This window comes from Macrobrachium rosenbergii, chromosome 4 (assembly GCF_040412425.1).
Source record: "Macrobrachium rosenbergii isolate ZJJX-2024 chromosome 4, ASM4041242v1, whole genome shotgun sequence".
NCBI lineage: Eukaryota > Metazoa > Arthropoda > Malacostraca > Decapoda > Palaemonidae > Macrobrachium > Macrobrachium rosenbergii.
In genome coordinates this window covers 3,153,629-3,172,230 of record NC_089744.1, presented here as the reverse complement: position 1 = coordinate 3,172,230, position 18,602 = coordinate 3,153,629, and the positions used below count along the sequence as shown (strand labels likewise).

Here is an 18,602-nt window from a genome sequence, read left to right as displayed (position 1 = left end):
AGCCACACAAGTTAGAAAGAAATGAATAGGGAAATATTTTTAAAGAATAGAGTGGGTAAGCCATAACAGAATACCGGTAGATTTTAGGTGCGGACATATTTTAAAATAAAATTAAGAGTTAAGAGATACCTTATTGATGAGAGCAATAATAAAAGCTTACGTTTTATGAGCTTACGATTGTTATGTGCTGATTAATATTATACATATATACATATATATATATATATATATATATATATATTATATATATATTTTATATATATATATATATATTATATATATATTTTATATATATATATATATATATATATATATATATATATATATATATATATATATATTGCGCTTATTTATATAGATATATACACGTACATAGGTGTTCCTTTATTTATATGAATTACTTTCATACAACTATACACATGAATTAGCGTTCACACTTAGTAACTGAAGTCTTAATTCTGCTCTTGATGATAAATACCCTGCAATACCATTGTAATACAAATATAATCCGATAGCAACGTTACTCAAATGAATCCCCGGTTAGGGAATTTGTAGGTAAACCCATAAAGTTTGACTAAATCAGACTGATGCCTATAACTTGCCACTCGTATTGCTTTTGAAATCACAGTGAAGTGTGTTTTATGAATTTATTCTGCGAGGCATTGAGAAGCAGCTAGAGGCTGGTTCAAGAGGTATGGAAAAACTAAGTGGCGAAATCTGTAAAAAGCCTTGCAGTATTAAAGGGTTAACAAACATCCTATTACGTCTTTTCCCGAGTTTCATCATCTTAGTTATACACTCATGGTTACGCATATGAGCAAAAATCGATTTGATTTATTATTTCATGGAAGAAAACTACATACAAACAAATTTTATGGTCATAACATGTGAATAGAGTTTACTTACTTGGAACGATGGAAGCGAACATGATTTCATCGTGAGTTGAAGTGTGTACCTATAGTCTGTGCAAGAGATGTGAAGAACCAGGTAAATGATATTGCTTTTCGGATGTGATTAAGGATTATTAGTATAGATTTTTAATGCATATCGTGAAAAGAGACAGTAATTACTGAATACTTTTCTGATATTTTTATATAGCTTTGATTCTTCTGTGTTAGGAACAATCGTTTGTCGATTGTTCCCTTGGTGGATTGTTGCCTCCTTTTGTTTTTTTTTGTTTTTCTTTTTGGCGAGTTGACGTGTGGTGGACGGTGTCAGACTTCGCCAGTCAGGTCCAGGACAGCAGCAGGTCACGGCAGTAGAGCAGCGGAGAACATTCTTTTGGACGCGATGGTTGTCGTGACGGCTCTGTCGTGGAGTCAGTCTGGGAGAACTGTTTCTGAGGACGTGATGGTTGCCGTGTCGGCTCTGTTTAGTTGTCCTGCAGTGTTGGTTTTTGCAGTTCTCGATTTTTTTCCTTTATGCTGCTTGTTTATTATTTATTGTTACTATTGTTTATGATTTTATGCTGCCTGTGTCTTATGATTTTTTTGTATTTATGTGAATTTTATGTTGCTGTCATGTGTTTTGTTCATTGATTTTGGTATTTTAAGTTTTGTTCTCTCCTGGACCTGACTCACTTGTAAATTTTTGTAAATAAATTAATTTTAGGTAACTTTTTGTATTTGTTCTGCTCTCTCTCTCCTTTGTTTGTCACCTCTCGTCAGTCATTACAGCCCAATTGCTTGTTAATTGCTTGTTTCATTTAGAACCTGTCGATCTCGAGGCGAGATCGTAATATTGGCGACCTTGCCAGGATTGGTTCTGTTTTTGGCTGGCGGGGTGTGGCAGCATCGGGGAGTATTTTGTTTGTAAAAAAAAAAAAATTTTTGTAATTTTTTTTTCTGTTAGGTGGAGGTGTTAGGAACAATCGTTTGTCGATTGTTCCCCTTGGTGATTGTTGCCTCCTTTGTTTTTGTTTTCTTTTTGGCGAGTTGACGTGTGGTGGACGGTGTCAGACTTCGCCAGTCAGGTCCAGGACAGCAGCAGGTCACGGCAGTAGAGCAGCGGAGAACATTCTTTTGACGCGATGGTTGTCGATCGGCTCTGTCGTGGAGTTCAGTCTGGGAGAACTGTTTCTGAGGACGTGATGGTTGCCGTGTCGGCTCTGTTTAGTTGTCCTGCAGTGTTGGTTTTACAGTTCTCGATTTTTTTCCTTTATGCTGCTTGTTTATTATTTATTGTTACTATTGTTTATGATTTTATGCTGCCTGTGTCTTATGATTTTTTTGTATTTATGTGAATTTTATATGTTGCTGTCATGTGTTTTGTTCATTGATTTTGGTATTTTAAGTTTTTGTTCTCTCCTGGACCTGACTCACTTGTAAATTTTTTGTAAATAAATTAATTTTAGGTAACTTTTGTATTTGTTCTGCTCCTCTCTCCTTTGTTTGTCACCTCTCGTCAGTCATTACAGCCCAATTGCTTGTTAATTGCTTGTTTCGTTTAGAACCTGTCGATCTCGTGTCACGTTAAGTGATGGTTTTGCGGGAACTGCTGGTTCCCCGCTCGTTCCCTTTTGTGGATTGCTGCCTCCTTACCTTCAAGTTTTTTTTTATTTTGATGTTTTCGTGGTGAGCTGCCGTTTTTCTGTCTGCAGTCGGGTCTGGTAGGGCAGCGAGAGGCGGCAGTGGCAGCAGCAGCAGGCAGTTTTTGGAGTCGACGTTGGTCGAGTTTTGAGCAGCAAATTGGAGCACGGCTACGAAGTGGAGCACGGCGTAGAGGTGGAGTGTGACCATGAGTAGTCGTGTGTCCACGAGCTGCTCATCTTTGATGACAGCGTGAGGCTGTCCTGACGTCTCCATCGGGGTATTCTGGTTTGTGGGGTCTTGTCCCTGTTGTGCAGCTGAGGGCTGTCTTGGTGACCCGATGGAGGACGTATGTTTGGTATTTTTGTTCTGCCTGCTGTTGTTTATTTTTGCCTTTTTTTTTTTTTAAAGCTACTTTTTTTGTTTATTTTAACTTGATTTTGTTTAGTGCTGCCTTTTGGTTTTTCTTGTATTTATGGTTTTATCTTTTACCAGACCTGACTCACTTGTAAATATTGTAAATAAATTAATTTTGAGCTATTATATTGTTTTTGTTGTTTTCCCTCCTTTGTTTGTTGCATCTGCCGTCAGTCAAGACAGCCCCGTCCTGAGTATGTTAAAGAACCTGCATAACGACCCACTCAGGTCGTTACAATGGCGACTGTGACAGGGCGGCTCTGTTTTGGCTGGCGGGGGTTGTTACGGCATTGGAGGGGATCATGAGTGTAAAAAAAATAATAATTTTTTTTTTTTAGGTGGGGAGGTGTCACGTTAAGTGATGGTTTTTGCGGGAACTGCTGGTTCCCCCTCGTTCCTTTTTGTGGATTGCTGCCTCCTTACCTTCAAGTTTTTTTTATTTTGATGTTTTCGTGGTGAGCTGCCGTTTTTCTGTCTGCAGTCGGGTCTGGTAGGGCAGCGAGAGTAGCGGCAGTGGCAGCAGCAGCAGGCAGTTTTTTGGAGTCGACGTTGGTCGAGTTTTTGAGCAACAAATTGGAGCATGGCTACGAAGGAGCACGGCGTAGAGGTGGTGTGACCATGAGTAGTCGTGTGTCCACGAGCTGCTCATCTTGATGACAGCGTGAGGCTGTCCTGACGTCTCCATCGGGGTATTCTGGTTTGTGGGGTCTTGTCCCTGTTGTGCAGCTGAGGGCTGTCTTGGTGACCCGATGGAGGACGTATGTTTGGTATTTTTGTTCTGCCTGCTGTTGTTTATTTTTGCCTTTTTTTTTTTAAAGCTACTTTTTTTGTTTATTTTAACTTGATTTTGTTTAGTGCTGCCTTTTTGTTTTTCTTGTATTTATGGTTTTTATCTTTTACCAGACCTGACTCACTTGTAAATATTGTAAATAAATTAATTTTGAGCTATTATATTGTTTTGTTGTTTTCCCCTCCTTTGTTTGTTGCATCTGCCGTCAGTCAAGACAGCCCCGTCCTGAGTATGTTAAAGAACCTGCATAACGACCCACTCGTGCATCACATTCTGTAATTGAGATAGAGAAAAAAATGCATAAGGAAGCATTCGTGGTTTATGGTGATGAACAGCGACTCCAAGCTCTAGTCTTTTTCTCAATGTTAAAATGAGACAGTGAGCTTGATATATCCTCAATGTTAAAATGAGACCGTGAGCCTGACACTGGCGAAACGTGGCTGACTGTACACTTCAGTTAAAAATATTACGAAAAAAGTTAATTTTTGAGCCAAAGTGACGTCTAATGCTAAACAAATGACACACTGTGTCAGCACTATCACTTTTTATTTTTGTTGTTGACAGTTCTGCTGGAGAAGGCTCTTGGAAGACTGATCTGTCTAGGAGTTGGTTAAGGCAGCAGGCACTTCAGGCTTGTCCGATGGGAAGGACGCTTGTCCTCACGAAAAAAAAAAAAAATGAATTAAACCCACTTCTTGTTTTTAATCGATCCTTGTTGTCGGGAAACTACAGTACATACTTAGCTGTTTGGTTTTCAGCTCATTTCCCCACGGAAAACTGATAGGTGTTTCTATTTCTTTGTCTTATTTTCTCCAAATTGTCTGTGGATTTTCCTAAGCAAAGCAGTCAGGTACTAAGCAGCGTCATTAAAGCATAATGCTCATTTGAAAACCGGAAAGGTTTTGAAAGCAAGTTCTACACCAGACATCTTTCCCAGTTTCGTAGTTCATAATTTGAGGAAACGTTGGACATATTCATGTGTTGTTGTTCAAGATCTTTATATTTAATATTTTAGGGTCATATATGGCACAGGACTATTGAGCACGAGAATTTGAACGATTTCTTAGAGCGCATTCGTGTTATAGAACGAGCAAAAATAGAGATACGGCATCAGAAATGTGTGCAAATGTTATTTCAAGTGTGTCTATAGGGGACATTCTTCGACCCACGCTAATACCTCAGAGCTGAAGAAACAAAAAAAGTTTCAGGATGTGTCTTAAAGGATGTGATTATGTAACAGGATGTAAAGATTCAGGAGCATTATTTAAAATTGCTAACTCGAATGAGTAATGTTCACAGAAACTCATGTTGTATACATTCTGGCTTTACCTTATGGAAATGAAGGTAATCTTTCATGAACGGTGGGAGGGTGTCACTTGCTGAATTTTGTCTTACCTTTGCAGAGTTTAAAATTAACTTTTATATGTTTAAACGTTGCCCAGTTAATCGAGATGAGTTCCCTTATTAGTTTTTTTTTTTTTTTTTTTTTTTAGGTTTAGTGTTTTAAGTTAAACACAAATGAAGAATTTCAGGGGTTGACCCAATACACATTCGGTGAGGCGTTTAGATTTAGGTTTAATCCTTGCAAGGTTCACATAACCTACTACTACTACTACTTTGCTTTGATTCTGGTTCCTGAAATAGACCGACCACTTTTTTCTTTATCCATCCCTCTAATGATTTTTCATTGCCGTATGGCGACATCTCTCCTGAATCATTACTTGTTCACCGTGACGTCATACCAGTTTTGGTGTCAAAAGTCGCATGAATGACATTTTTCCAGGAATGTGAGCGCGCGACCATCCTGCCACGCTAGACATTTCTGTATGTGCGGAGGATAACGGTAATGGGGAATTTGAATTCTGCAATCTTTAATGAATTTCAGAGGAAGTAGTCTGTTGCATTTATTATTGAATAATATAGTTGCATGTACAAACTGCCGTCTCTTTCTCGGTCAGAACTTTTTTTTTTTTTTAGTTGATTGTCAAGGATAGCTTCCAGTATTATCTTGCCCGAGATCGCAGACTAATTTCGGGAATTCAAAATACAATCAGCCTCTGGGCTGTCTCACCTTGATTAAGAAAATGACATTTCAGTACAGTGCTGTCATTTATTATCAATTTCACAGTGTCTTCAGTTCTGCTCGCAACTTACCTTAATTTTATTATCATACCTACAGAGCTTACAGAATTCTAGTCAAGTACACAACTTGGCAGCGTTGAGCTTCAAGGTTACGATGCACTAGAAGCTGGACTAACCCGTGCATTATTATTTTGGTACCTGTTACCCTTAGAGTAGTACTAGTTTTCTTTCTTTACAACAATACTCTAGCTTCAAGGCCACGTTGAGTTACTGGCTGACCACAAAATTACTTGTTTCCGCCCGATAGTGTGTGCGCTGTTGGTTTCAGGTACTTCCCACACATCTTTTGTGTTCTTCGTCCAACTCCTCCTCCTCCTCCTCCTTCTCCTCCTCCTCCTCCTCCTCCTCCTCCTCCTCCTCCTCCTCCTCCTCCTCCTCCTCCTCCTCCTCCTCCTCCTTTTTCTCCAACCTCTTCTTTGACTTCCCTTCCCTCATCTCTTCCTTCTCTTACCACCTGCTGCCATATCCTCCTTCAGCTTTCCACGAGGTGTATGTGGTTGTAGCTGCGGCAATCAGTTAGTTTGTTGTCTTGTTTGTCTTGTTTTCCTTAGAAAGGGTGTCCTTCGTTCCAAGTATTTCATAGACCTACTGTAGAATGAAATGATGTTTTATGAGTGTGCTGCAGTTTTCTTGCGGTCTTTCGCTCTGACGGTATCGTTTCAACATCATTTTTCAGCTGGCTGTGTTTACGGTCCATGCCTCTAATGTGAAAATCCCTTAAGCATTCTTATCGAGATACAGATGACAATTTATCAGATAGCTCCTGATGAGTAATACAAGAATAATACATTTACGACGTAATAAAAAAAAACTAAACGAGAAGTATGGTACTAGGGTAGAAACTTCGCTGTAATGGCACTAATGTACTTCCGCTGGGTAGGTTGTCAGTTGCAACCTTACAATTCCCTGGTGTCTTCTGTATCTATAAATCCAAGCCCCCTCCTCCCTGTTTCAATAAGAAATGAACTAAAAATTAGCGGATGTAGGTTTTTTTTTTATCTTTCATGCTTGGTCATGTTGTTGATACTAACCATAAGAAAATCATTTTGCAGAGAGATGTATATAAAATTGTTTCTACTTCACATTTGATTATAGAAATTTATGTGCTTTGGTTGAACAACCGAAAAGAGAAAATAAGTAATTTTCGTGTTGAAATCATCTGTCAAGTTCAGATGTGTAGGCTGTTTATAGGTTAACTTTCATCATAACTATAACGGTTAAGCGTAAGTTTCTATAACATGCCAAAATATCGGTACTTATCATTTTGATGGAATCAAAGGAAAGTAGATATGACTTATCGAGTGGAGTCGTGGAATAATATTTTATCGTTGGCAACTCAGCAGGTTTTATTGCACTTGCTCAAACCATTTCGTACACTTCCTTAGAATTTCCCTCCAATAAGTATATGATAATTGTTGTTATAAGATAACCAGGGCCGTGGGGTACTATGCATATTCGATGAAACGGTTAAATATATTGGAGTATGTATCGTGAACGAACGCGGCAAAACTTCAGAGAAAAGAAATCTTTGTGGGACATGGGTTATCAACTGCTGAATTTTAATTCCTCTTTATGAGATTATGTGATGTTTTTACTACGTTATGCTTTTATATGGCAAAACATTATTTAGAATGTAGTTCTCAAATAATGGGAGGGACTTGTCTTCGAAGAATGCGTTAAATAAAACGAGCGAAAGGAAGAGAGAGATGTGAACGCTATTGAACATCTGGAGGTATAGGGCAACCACTCCGCAAGTCAACTGAAGTTTGTTCTGTCAAGTTAGTTGATGGGGAAGTGCGCATGTGTACGGTCTGCGAAGGATGAGCGCAGGATTTTAGGCATAGCAAAATGCAACGCTAAACTGTTCAGTGTTTCATTCAGGCCATGGTAATGCCTTTGTGCAATAGTTTTTATTGTAAGGTTATGTAGGAAGGTGAGAAGAGTGGTTACTGAAAATTTCCTTGGAAAGGAATTTAGAAAATGGATTGTATGTAACGAAAAATGGGGATTTCAACACCGCTATTTTAGTGATTAAGTGTGAATTAGTTTTATTGAGGATATAGCATTTATTATAAGTGTTTTGCTGGTCGTCGTGTACAAGTTGGTTTGTCTCAGATAAGATTTTAGATTGTAAAAAGTTGTGCGAGTGAGATAAGTTTTCGCTGGTAGCGATTTATCAGCTGGTGAAGTGACGTCATCCGGGTTACCTGCGAAGCGGCCTATGACTAATTCAGCTTCAACGTGGAAACAGGTGAGTACGGATGCTAAGGAATTTCTAGGGATAGGGAACGTTTTCTCTTAACCAATGTAACTCTCTCTCTCTCTCTCTCTCTCTCTCTCTCTCTCTCTCTCTCTGAACACATGATTATGCTTTATAAAACGTACGTCGTAGTCACTTGAATATTGCAATATAATATGGTACCCACACTACCAAAAGGATATTGCACAAATAGAGAGTGTACAAATGTCATTTACAGCTAGAATAGAAGAAGTTAAGGACCTTGACTACTGGGAAAGACTACAATTCTTAAATTTATATAGTCTTGAAAGGAGAAGAGAACGCTACATGGTAATTCAAGCATGGAAAAGATAGAAGGAATTACCGAAAATATCATGGAACTAAAATTATCAAAAAGAGCAAGCAGAGGTAGATTAATAGTGCCAAAAACTATACCAGGAAAATTAAGGAAAGCACACAGGACATTAATCCACCACGCACCAGCATCGATAATGCAGCGTCTATTCAATGCGCTACCAGCTCATCTGAGGAACATAACAGGAGTGAGCGTAGATGTGTTTAAGAATAAGCTCGACAAATATCTAAGATGCATCCCAGACCATCCAAGACTGGAAGATGCAAAATATACCGGAAGATGCGTTAGCAACTCTCTGGTAGACATCAAAGGTGCCTCACACTGAGGGACCTCCTGGGGCAACCCGAACGAATTGTAAGGTCTGTAAGGTAAGGTAAGGTCTCTCTTGTTTTGCTTAGTTGCATCCCGACGAAAAGGACAATTTTATAGAATCGTTGTATGCACTTTTGAAAAAAAAAAATAGTAGCCTAGTATGATGATTCTATTAAGTGGGAAACATGGTTGCTAAAGAAATCTGCATATGTAGGTTACTTTTCGGTGCCGATAACTGGTGTGTGTTCTGAAACCAATGAAGCTTTTTCAGTTCTTGAGTTAAACCTCGTCGATCGCTAATTAAAAATGTGGAAATGATATGAATATATATAGATTTTTTTTTTGCAGTTTACACTGACAGTTCCAGTAAAAACGTTATATAGAATTAAAAGTAAAATTAACATTGTTATAAGCTAAAACAAAAAAAAAAAGTTCGTAGTACTGAACAAAATGGGCATAGTTCACTCGAGATGAAAATCAAGGTCAGCCACACTTTTTGAGTTGGCATATTTTTTCTTTGCAATTGCTCTCTCGTGCCTGTTTTAATCTTTCATATTAGAAAGCGCTGTGGCCTAGTGGGGAACGGGTTCCTCTTCCCGTAACCCACATTTGAAGTAATGAGTATTTGTAGGAGCAAAGTTTTAATATTAAAATAAGATACAATAATTACTCGCACTTACTCCGAAAGATGTTAGGGTCTTTACTGTACACTGGTGGGTGCTGTGCTTGATAATGTTTCTTTGTGAAATATTAAAATGTGACTGATATCAGGGGAATGTCAATCATTATTGAAGAGGACTTTTGAAGAAATTGGCTATTGAGTGATTGGCAAGCCCTTTTCCTCGAAAAACTATGCACTAGTGAAACCCTAGTTCTTAGTCTTAACATTTTAAACTCCAGCTTTACAGATATTGTTAAATTTTCGCCAGTGAACATCCATAGCTGATGATCTGAGGTATGCAGTATCTCAGGCACTATGTTAACGTGACATAACGTACAAATGTTGGCTATGCAGGTGGCAAGGATTACGGGACAGCATCCTTTGATGTGTTTGGGGTGTGGGTCTCATTGGTTGGCTTTGGGTTATTTTGCCGTTAAGGCAGCCGCATCGTGTCGGTGCTAGCAGTAGTCACATGTCTGGTGCACGGCAGCATTACAGAGGACCAAGTGAATGTTCGTGAACGCCTTCTTGTTGCTGCGACTTCTAAGGGTTGGATGAACTTTGAGATTTGACTGGATTCATCCTGTGCAGAAATATAGGTTTCTCTAGTAAGAAAATGTACTCACTGTAGAATGGAGTGTTAAATGACACTTTAGGGTACCCTCATTACTTATAACAATTATTGTGTAAATAACGTCATAATCACCGTGAATTTGTTTGTCCTAGCACTTGAGATTATTGGAAAAAGCGTACAAAGAAGGAATTCTAGTAACTAACTCTGAAATGACTTGCACTGAAATTTTATGTAACATCTGTTTCTTGAAAGTTTATTTTGATGATGACTAACATATTGTATTAAGAAGGCGTATAGACTAATATGTATTCCAGAACTTAATCCTAATTACATGAGGGATAGCTGAGAAGGTGAGGCCATGATGCAATTAGCCGCACCTATCAGTTCGAAGAGTAGCAACCTTCGCCCGTGCTGTCACAGAGCAATGACCATGCTGACTTAAGTAAACTAGAGCTTAAATGCCAATGCAGATCCAAAGTCAGTGATGGACACAAAATATGAAAGGATCTGAGGTTAACCAGAGTTGAAGTATTTTATTATAGAGGTTGGTTATGTGACTGAAAGAAAAATTGAAACTACTGCCATAGCATAACTTTTCAAAACGGTTACTAAAAAATAGTAAACTAATTTTTTTTTATATAAATGGCGAAAGTAGTGAATTTAATGAAGACGAACAACACCTGAATATCAAAGAGAGAGGCAGATTAACTCAGCATCTGTAGAGCTATCAAGTGAAGCAACAGTCAATACCAGGGACATTGTCATTGTAATAACTGAATAACAGTGAATAACAGTCAACAAAGAAAGGAAGACCCATTGTCTTCCAAAATTAATAAAAAGAATATAGACTCGACTGAAGAAACTGCATACCTCAACGAGCTCCCCGAACGTAAGATTTGTCATAAAACAGAAGTTGAAAATGGCTTGGATTTGCCTTGGGAGACGGCACAAAGACACAGGAACATAAATTGTGTACAGAATTTGTTTGCGCTGTTTATAATGACTTTCAGGGCCAGTGTAATGGCTACACATGTTTCTTTTCTAAGATGTTTACTGTTAGGTTAACTTTGCCTTAGCTTACTCAGGATAATACCAGAGATGCAAACATACTTGGTTTTTTCCTGAGTATTATTAACGATATATGCATATATACATACATATAATATATATATATATATATATATATATATATGTGTGTGTGTGTGTGTGTGTATATATATATATATATATATATATATATATATATATATATATATATATATATATATATATATACATACCATTTGTATTTAGCCATATAAATACAACGGATAATGGTAGAAAGAGAGAAGGGGTGATTCATCTAATGGGTGAAACAAGTAAGGCAAAGAGAGAAGTAAAAGAGATGAAAGCAATGTACGGATTGTTGAGCTGACGCTGCTCTCTTGAAAGGAAAGTGTAGATGTTGAATAAAAATGTCAGAAACATTGTTGAAGCTGTCGAGAGAAACTGTTTGCATGATATAGACTATGTGGGTAATAAGAATTACAGAAAGGGTTAGAAACGTGATAAGTGAAATAATGGTAGGAATTTTATCGTATGTGAAAAGATGGACCAGTCTGTTTTGAGGTAGTGTTGTCGTGTGGAAAGAAATAAGCACCTTACGTTGGTGAAAAGTCTATAACTCTGATGTGGTAGGAGGTAGGAGGAGAGCAAAGAAAGGTTGGATAGATGTTGCAAAAGAGGCGTTGGAAAGGGAAGGGTCTTAGTAATTTAAGAGTGAGAGAGGTCGCCTGTACCTAATTTTATTACAGGCATGTTTTTCATGACGTACTACGTAAAGATATTTTTCGATAGATTACAGAATGATGTGCATAACGTTGCCTACGTAAAGATAATTTTAGGTATCGGGAATTTTGATTTTTTACCACCGACAGGTTGTGACTGCATTGCTCCTTTTGTTTCCTTTGAATACCGCAATAAAATTGTAGTAGCAGTAGTAAATAACGTAACAATTTCCTGCGATTTTCATGGGTTCACACCGGAGGTTTGTGGATTTGACGCTTGGTTCTCTTGCATCAAAAACTGAAGCCCTCGCTTTCACCGTACCATTTTCTTTTTCATATTAATCCTTAAGGGGGCCCTTTTCTTTAAGCTCTCTCTCTCTCTCTCTCTCTCTCTCTCTCTCTCTCTCTCTCTCTCTCTCTCTCTCTCTCTCTCTCTCTCTCTCTGTTTGAAGTGTAGTAGTGTTGGTTATTTTAGGCTTAGTCGTGGCTTAAAAGCAGTAAGGTATATGTTGTGTTTTTACAAAATACTGATGTATAGTATAGTTTTTGTAAACGAAATGAAAGAATTGATTGCTGTTTTTTAGAGATAATGAGATCATTAGACGCGAGTGCCTCATTTTTATTCAGTATTACTGGTAGTCTATAATCGATACCTTGCGAGATTTAGTCTTGAGAAGTAGATTACAACATATTTTCAGTGCCTTATTAGACAGCTGTTTCTTTGCCGTAATTAGTCTGTATCATTCAGAAATAGAACTGAGAATAGATCTTCATATTTCTTTGTCCTCCCTGGAGCCACAAAGCATTGGCTGGCATTGCGCCTTTAAAAACTTTACCCGAAATAGAGACGTTGTCAAGATGATCACAATCATCCATCCGTGCTCGGATATAACCTAGTCGTATGTAGTATTTCGTTTCCCGCAAGGAATGCCGTCTGGAAGACTTTCCAAAATGCCTTTATATATATATATTATGATACTTTCTTTGGCAATTGTTTTCCATTCATGTTTGTTATAAACGAGTTTTTTATTTATTATTATTTTTTTTTTTTTGCTCTGTTCTTGTGAGAGTTGCTGTGAGGTTTGCCAGTGCTAATTATCTCGGAGAACAATGGAATTGTAATCTGCAATGCAAAAGAAGATACATTATTTATGCTTTTTTCTCCCTTGACTGCATCTTTTTGTGTCAACTTTCACTTGAATCGCTTTGGTTATTGTGAAAGAAAGGCTTTTGAAGGCATCGCTGTTTTTCGTAACGTGAATCTGGACACAAGTTTAAGTTATGTGAGACTAAGAATTTTTGTGTTTAGAGGTTGTTTGACTTCCTTTGAACTTCATTTGAAACCGCTTTCTTTGTTTTCTACGACAATGAACTAAGTTAAATACACAACTTCAAGTGTTACGTACACAGTATGAGAATAAATAGCATAATATGCGTTAATTCGGTGCTTCCTGAATAGTCCATCTCTGTATGTAGTTATGGGCAGCTGTGCGTTTTTCGGATCAGCGAGGTTAAGGTCAGCGTTTGTGACCATACGAATCGCAACGCCAGTTTAGGAAAGCTTTTTCGGCAACGGTTTGGCCAAATAGTACTGTAAGTAGATATTTAATTGCTGTATTTTAGACCCAGTCACCACATACCCATCCATTGTGGGCATTCAAGATGACTGGGGCTAGTAACTGCCTTTCTTGAATGTGTGGAGCTTAAAAACTGAAAGATTTAATCTACTGGACACCGCCCCCAAATCCTTCCCCCATCTCTCCCTTACGCTTCTGAAGGAAAAAAGGTGCTTAATGGAAAAAAGAAATAATTATTTTGTAATAAAAAATACGGCCAGTTTTTTTTTATCTTTTACAGGGTGACTTACATGAAATATTTCAAGCGATCATGATACCTTTCTCACATTGTAATGTTTATATCATCCAAAGCTTATCCATGAATGTTCAGTGCTGAGCATTTTAAATGTAACCGAAGACAATTGGGTCTGAAAAGCTCTTAACATATATATATTACTAGCTGACCAACCCAGCACTGCCTGGGAAAACTGAATGACAACTGATAAACTCTCTCTCTCTCTCTCTCTCTCTCTCTCTCTCTCTCTCTCTCTCTCTCTCTCTCTCTCAACACCCCTCTGCAATTCTCTCTCATGTCCTCTCCCCTTCCTATTAAGATAGTTGCTTCTGTTACATTGCCCAGCATCATTGACATTTTATATTTCACCCTTTCTCACCCTCCATTCCTATCAGTGCTGAACTAGGACTTAAAGGGCATCGGGAGTGTCACTATTCATCTCAGCGACCTCGAAAACTATGGATTAGACACTAATATCTGTCGTTTTCGGTTATTTTTACGTGTCACCCCCTTCCCACCCCTTTTCACTCCCCATTCCTATCAGGGATGAACTTTGACTTAAAGGGCATTGGGAGTGTCACTATTCATCTCAGCAATCTCGAAAACTATGGATTAGACACTAATATCTGTCGTTTTCAGTTATTGTTACATATCACCCCCCCTTCCCACCCCTTCTCAACCCCCTTCCTATTGGGGCTGAATTTGGACTTAAAGGGCATTGGGAATGTCACTGTTCATCTCAGCGACCTCTCAAACTATGGATTAGTCACTAATATCTGTCTTTTCGGTTATTTTTACATGTCACCCCCTTCCCATCCCTTTTCACTCCCCATTCCTATCAGGGATGAACTTGGACTTTAAGGGCATTGGGAGTGTCACTATTAATCTCAGCAACCTCGAAAACTATGGATTAGACACTAATACCTGTCGTTTTTGGTTATTTTTTTTTTTACAGATCACCCCCCTTCCCACCCCTTTTCACTCCCCATTCCTATCAGGGATGAGCTTGGACTTAAAGGGCATTGGGAGTGTCACTATTCATCTCAGCAACCTCGAAAACTATGATTAGACACTAATATTTGTCGTTTTCGGTTATTTTTACGTGTCACCCCCTTCCCACCCCTTCTCACATCCCATTCCTATCAGGGCTGGACTTGGACTTAAAGGGCATTGGGAGTGTCACTGTTCATCCCAGTAACCTTGAAAAATATGGATTAGACACTAATATCTGCTGTTTTCAGTTATTTTTACATGTCACCCCCTTCCCACCCCATCTCACCCCCCATTCCTATCAGGGCTGAACTTGGACTTAAAGGGCATTGGGAGTGTCACTGTTCATCCCAGTGACCTCGAGAAATACGGATTACACGCTAATATCTGTCGTTTTCGGTTATTTTTACATGTCAGCCCCTCCCCACCCCCCTTTTGGTGCCAGTGATGTCTTACCCCCGCAGTGTTCTTTCCCAGACAGTAAGTCGTTTATACCAGGTTTTGTTGAATTTGCTCAGTGCGCTTCAGAGTTATTTTTGAACATACACATCTTTTTTTATATATGTAGATAGATACTAATATGTCACAGAAACTACATGCTCGTCCAAGAAGTCTGAACAGGTGACTGCAGAAAATGAGTTGCATAAAAAAAAAAAAAAAAAAGTCCTTTGCTGTCTTAACATCATCGACAGTAAGACTCTCCTTTTTGTTTGGTTTACGTCACTCTCTCAAGCGTTTCCTTTATGTTGAAGCAGTCATTATCTCAGCAACTCCGCTCATTTATTTTCTTGATTCATTCTCCGCTTCTGAGACCAGATTATAAACCTTTTTGATACTCGCTTATCCTCCCTCAGTTATCTATATAGATAAAAGCCACATCAAAATAGAAAAGGACATCAGAAGTGCTAGCAGCGTGTTAGTATATCAAGTCGCTTTAGTTAACAAATCTAAAATTGTTGTGGTTCCTTTCGTTGTGAAATCGACGACCGAGGTATGTTTGCTTCGTTAATGTTGCCATTAGGCTATGTTGATTATTGCCATTGTTGATTTCACCGTGAGACGCTCAGACTCAAATTCTGAGGACTTTCCCACTGAACGCTCGGTGCAACTTCTTGGTTCACTCAGAAGGTGGAAGGGATCCATAATAATGATGATGTAGTGGTGAAGAGTATGGGTCGTTGAGGAGGATTAGGACTGATGTTATGACTCGTCACTGACGGGTTGCTTTTGCCCGAAGGATGATTGGATGGCTTTCTCTTGTGTGAGTATGATTGAAGGGAGCTAGGCTACGCAGAATCAGAGCCCCGATCTCTCGAGCTTGTTAAGCTTTTAATCACGGATTAGGCCCAAATGGACAAGAGGCAAGTGCCGGAAACGAGACACAGGAAGAACTAAGGATATTTTTGGAAATGAATGTTTTTTAAAACAAAATAATTCATGTCTTTTCAAATTCATTGTTTAAGAGTCAGAAATGTGACATTTCTAGGCTTTTAGTGATTCTTGAGGAAGACACTTCCGAATGTGTTTCCACATCCTGTTTTGTATACAAGCTGATGCGAGTCGGTGACATTTAAAAACTGAGTGCGTCGTATGATCTCACACTGAGTAGGTTTCCCGATTGTCGTGTTCTAGATCCGATTTTTCGAGACTTTTTGCATTCACTGTTGCACTTTCATTAGAATGAAACTTCATCTTCTCACAAAACAATAGTAGTTCTTTTTGTTTTTCAAAAAAGTTGTTTTGTTTAAAGATTCTTCTTCATAGTGAGATATCACTTGGAAGGCACGAATGGTATATATATATATATATATATATATATATATATATATATATATATATATATATATATATATATATGTAATCTGGCTGAACTGAATTCAGTACGCTTTATTGCAAAAGGAAGGGAAATTGCATTACTGCTTTGATGAGTCGCCTACAGGGAAGGGAGACTTCTCGGAAGGGAGTAAAAGGCAAGTGGGTGATGTCAGTGTTTAATTCATGGGACTCCTGAGAATTGGGTCTTTTAAGGCTTTTGGGGCTGGAGGACGAAAACTGGACAAACATAACTTTTGGTTAACTTCTGAGGGACATGAAAGGAATTTAGTTTTAGTTTTCTGTAAAAGAAGACACTAATGTAAGTATCCGTCCGTCCGCACTTTTCCCCGTCCGCACTTTTTCTGTCCGCCCTCAGATCTTGAAAACTACTGAGGCTAGAGGGCTGCAAATTGGTATGTTAATCATCCACCCTACAATCATCAAACATACCAAATTGCAGCCCTCTAGCCTAAGTAGTTTTTATTTTATTTAAGGTTAAGTTTAGCCATAATTGTGCTTCTGGCAGCGATATAGGATAGGTTTTCGGTGGCCTTGATTATACACGCGGCTGTACAGAAAACTCGATTGCGCCGAAGAAACTTGGGCGCATTTTTTACTTGTTTTATGTAACCCTTGGTCATGATGATATCTTTTTATTACGAGAGTAATGTTTCGTATTTCTTGAGTGATTTATGCCTTATTATCCGCTGCATTTTCACAGGAATGAGTGAGGACCTTGTTTCTTTGATTCCATGATATACTATTTGTTGGAAAGGGGTTTTTCTTTATCTATATCTATACCTATCTCTGTAATGCCATTGCCACCCTATTGGCGTGCCCCCAAAGCGATAGATTCGAATCCTGGTTAGGTTATGAGCACTTTTAATTAATTCCCTTTGGGAAGAGGTTGTTTCCAAGATAGAGTGAATTTCATATGTATGAGGCATTTGTGGCCTTATAGCCTCTGAGAGAGTATAAAATGATATGCAAAATTGTGACAAAGCTCGTACGTGTATAGACTATATATATATATATATATATATATATATATATATATATATATATATATATATGTCAGTATATATATAATTACCAGTATAGAAACTGCACTAAGCTGAGAAGAAGAAGGAGAAGAAGAAGAAGAAATATATACTTTTTGGTGATAAGAGCCAAGAATAAATTGAAAAAGAAAATTCTTATCAGCTTGGTATATTTTGGGGTCTTTTAAAAATCCTGATTTTTGTTCAGTTCCCAATTAGCCTATGTTCATGTAGAATCTTTCGAAGCTTGCGATAGTCTACTCTTGAATCTAATGTGCCTGAAATTATCGTGGGAGTTATTTGTATATCTACAAATCATGGCGCATATTTTAAAATCGCAGAGGGACGTAGTGTTGAACTCTAAATGTTAGACATAAATACGCAGCTATTATGTTCACAATGTTTTGTTCCTTTGATGCGTCCACATACATCCGATTGTTCGCTAACTTACCTCATAAAACATCAGCCTGTGCGAGCGAGAGTCGTCCTCATTGCCATCAGTAATATATATTTATTTCATCTATTCTTTCTGGTTCTGTCTTTGGTCGATATTGTATGTATGCTCCAGATTTTTCTTCTCATCTTGCTTTGAAAGGCATGGCACGAAAGGTGGGAACGTAACGTAATGGATGGAATATGTCTGTTACAGACACACACAGACAGACACACACATTAACGGATTTATTTTTAGCTTGCTGTATGACTTGCAGCATTATGCTTGCTGTGCGTTTTTTCCTCTCGCTTGATGAGCACGTTATTCAGGCGGTTGTTGTAAGAGTTGCTCTCTCTCTCTCTCTCTCTCTCTCTCTCTCTCTCTCTCTCTCTCTCTCTCTCTCTGCATTGGCTCGCCCGACGTTGTATTTTGTTGTTAACTGAAATATTAACAAGAGATGAAATTACAATGGTTCTGAAATTGATGATGTCGGTTATTAAATGTAATAATAATAGTGTTTCTGATATGTTGAACCATACTTCTATTTTCTTTGTAAATTGATTCAGAGATCTTCAGTTAATATCTTTTTCTTAAAGATGCGTTTTTAATCGTAAGTGATAAAACATACTTTCAGTATTCACTTCAATCACGCTACGACGTTTCACACGAGTAAAACAAATTAAATATAT

The 18,602-nt window shown here is 38.2% G+C and overlaps 1 protein-coding gene across 10 annotated transcripts in view; it reads left to right on the top strand.

Annotated features, from left to right (window-relative positions):
- Positions 1-18,602, top strand: part of Evi5 (ecotropic viral integration site 5) — a 410,930-nt gene that overhangs the window by 110,233 nt on the left and 282,095 nt on the right. For 2 of the 10 annotated variants that reach the window (XM_067088599.1, XM_067088592.1), the window contains exon 1: positions 7,659-8,128. The exons of 7 other annotated variants lie outside the window; for them this stretch is intronic. The gene's annotated coding sequence lies outside the window, so the exon portion shown is untranslated. Of the gene's footprint in view, positions 1-7,645; positions 8,129-18,602 lie in introns of those variants that run through there. One more of the 10 variants, XM_067088581.1, reaches the window with a different exon arrangement.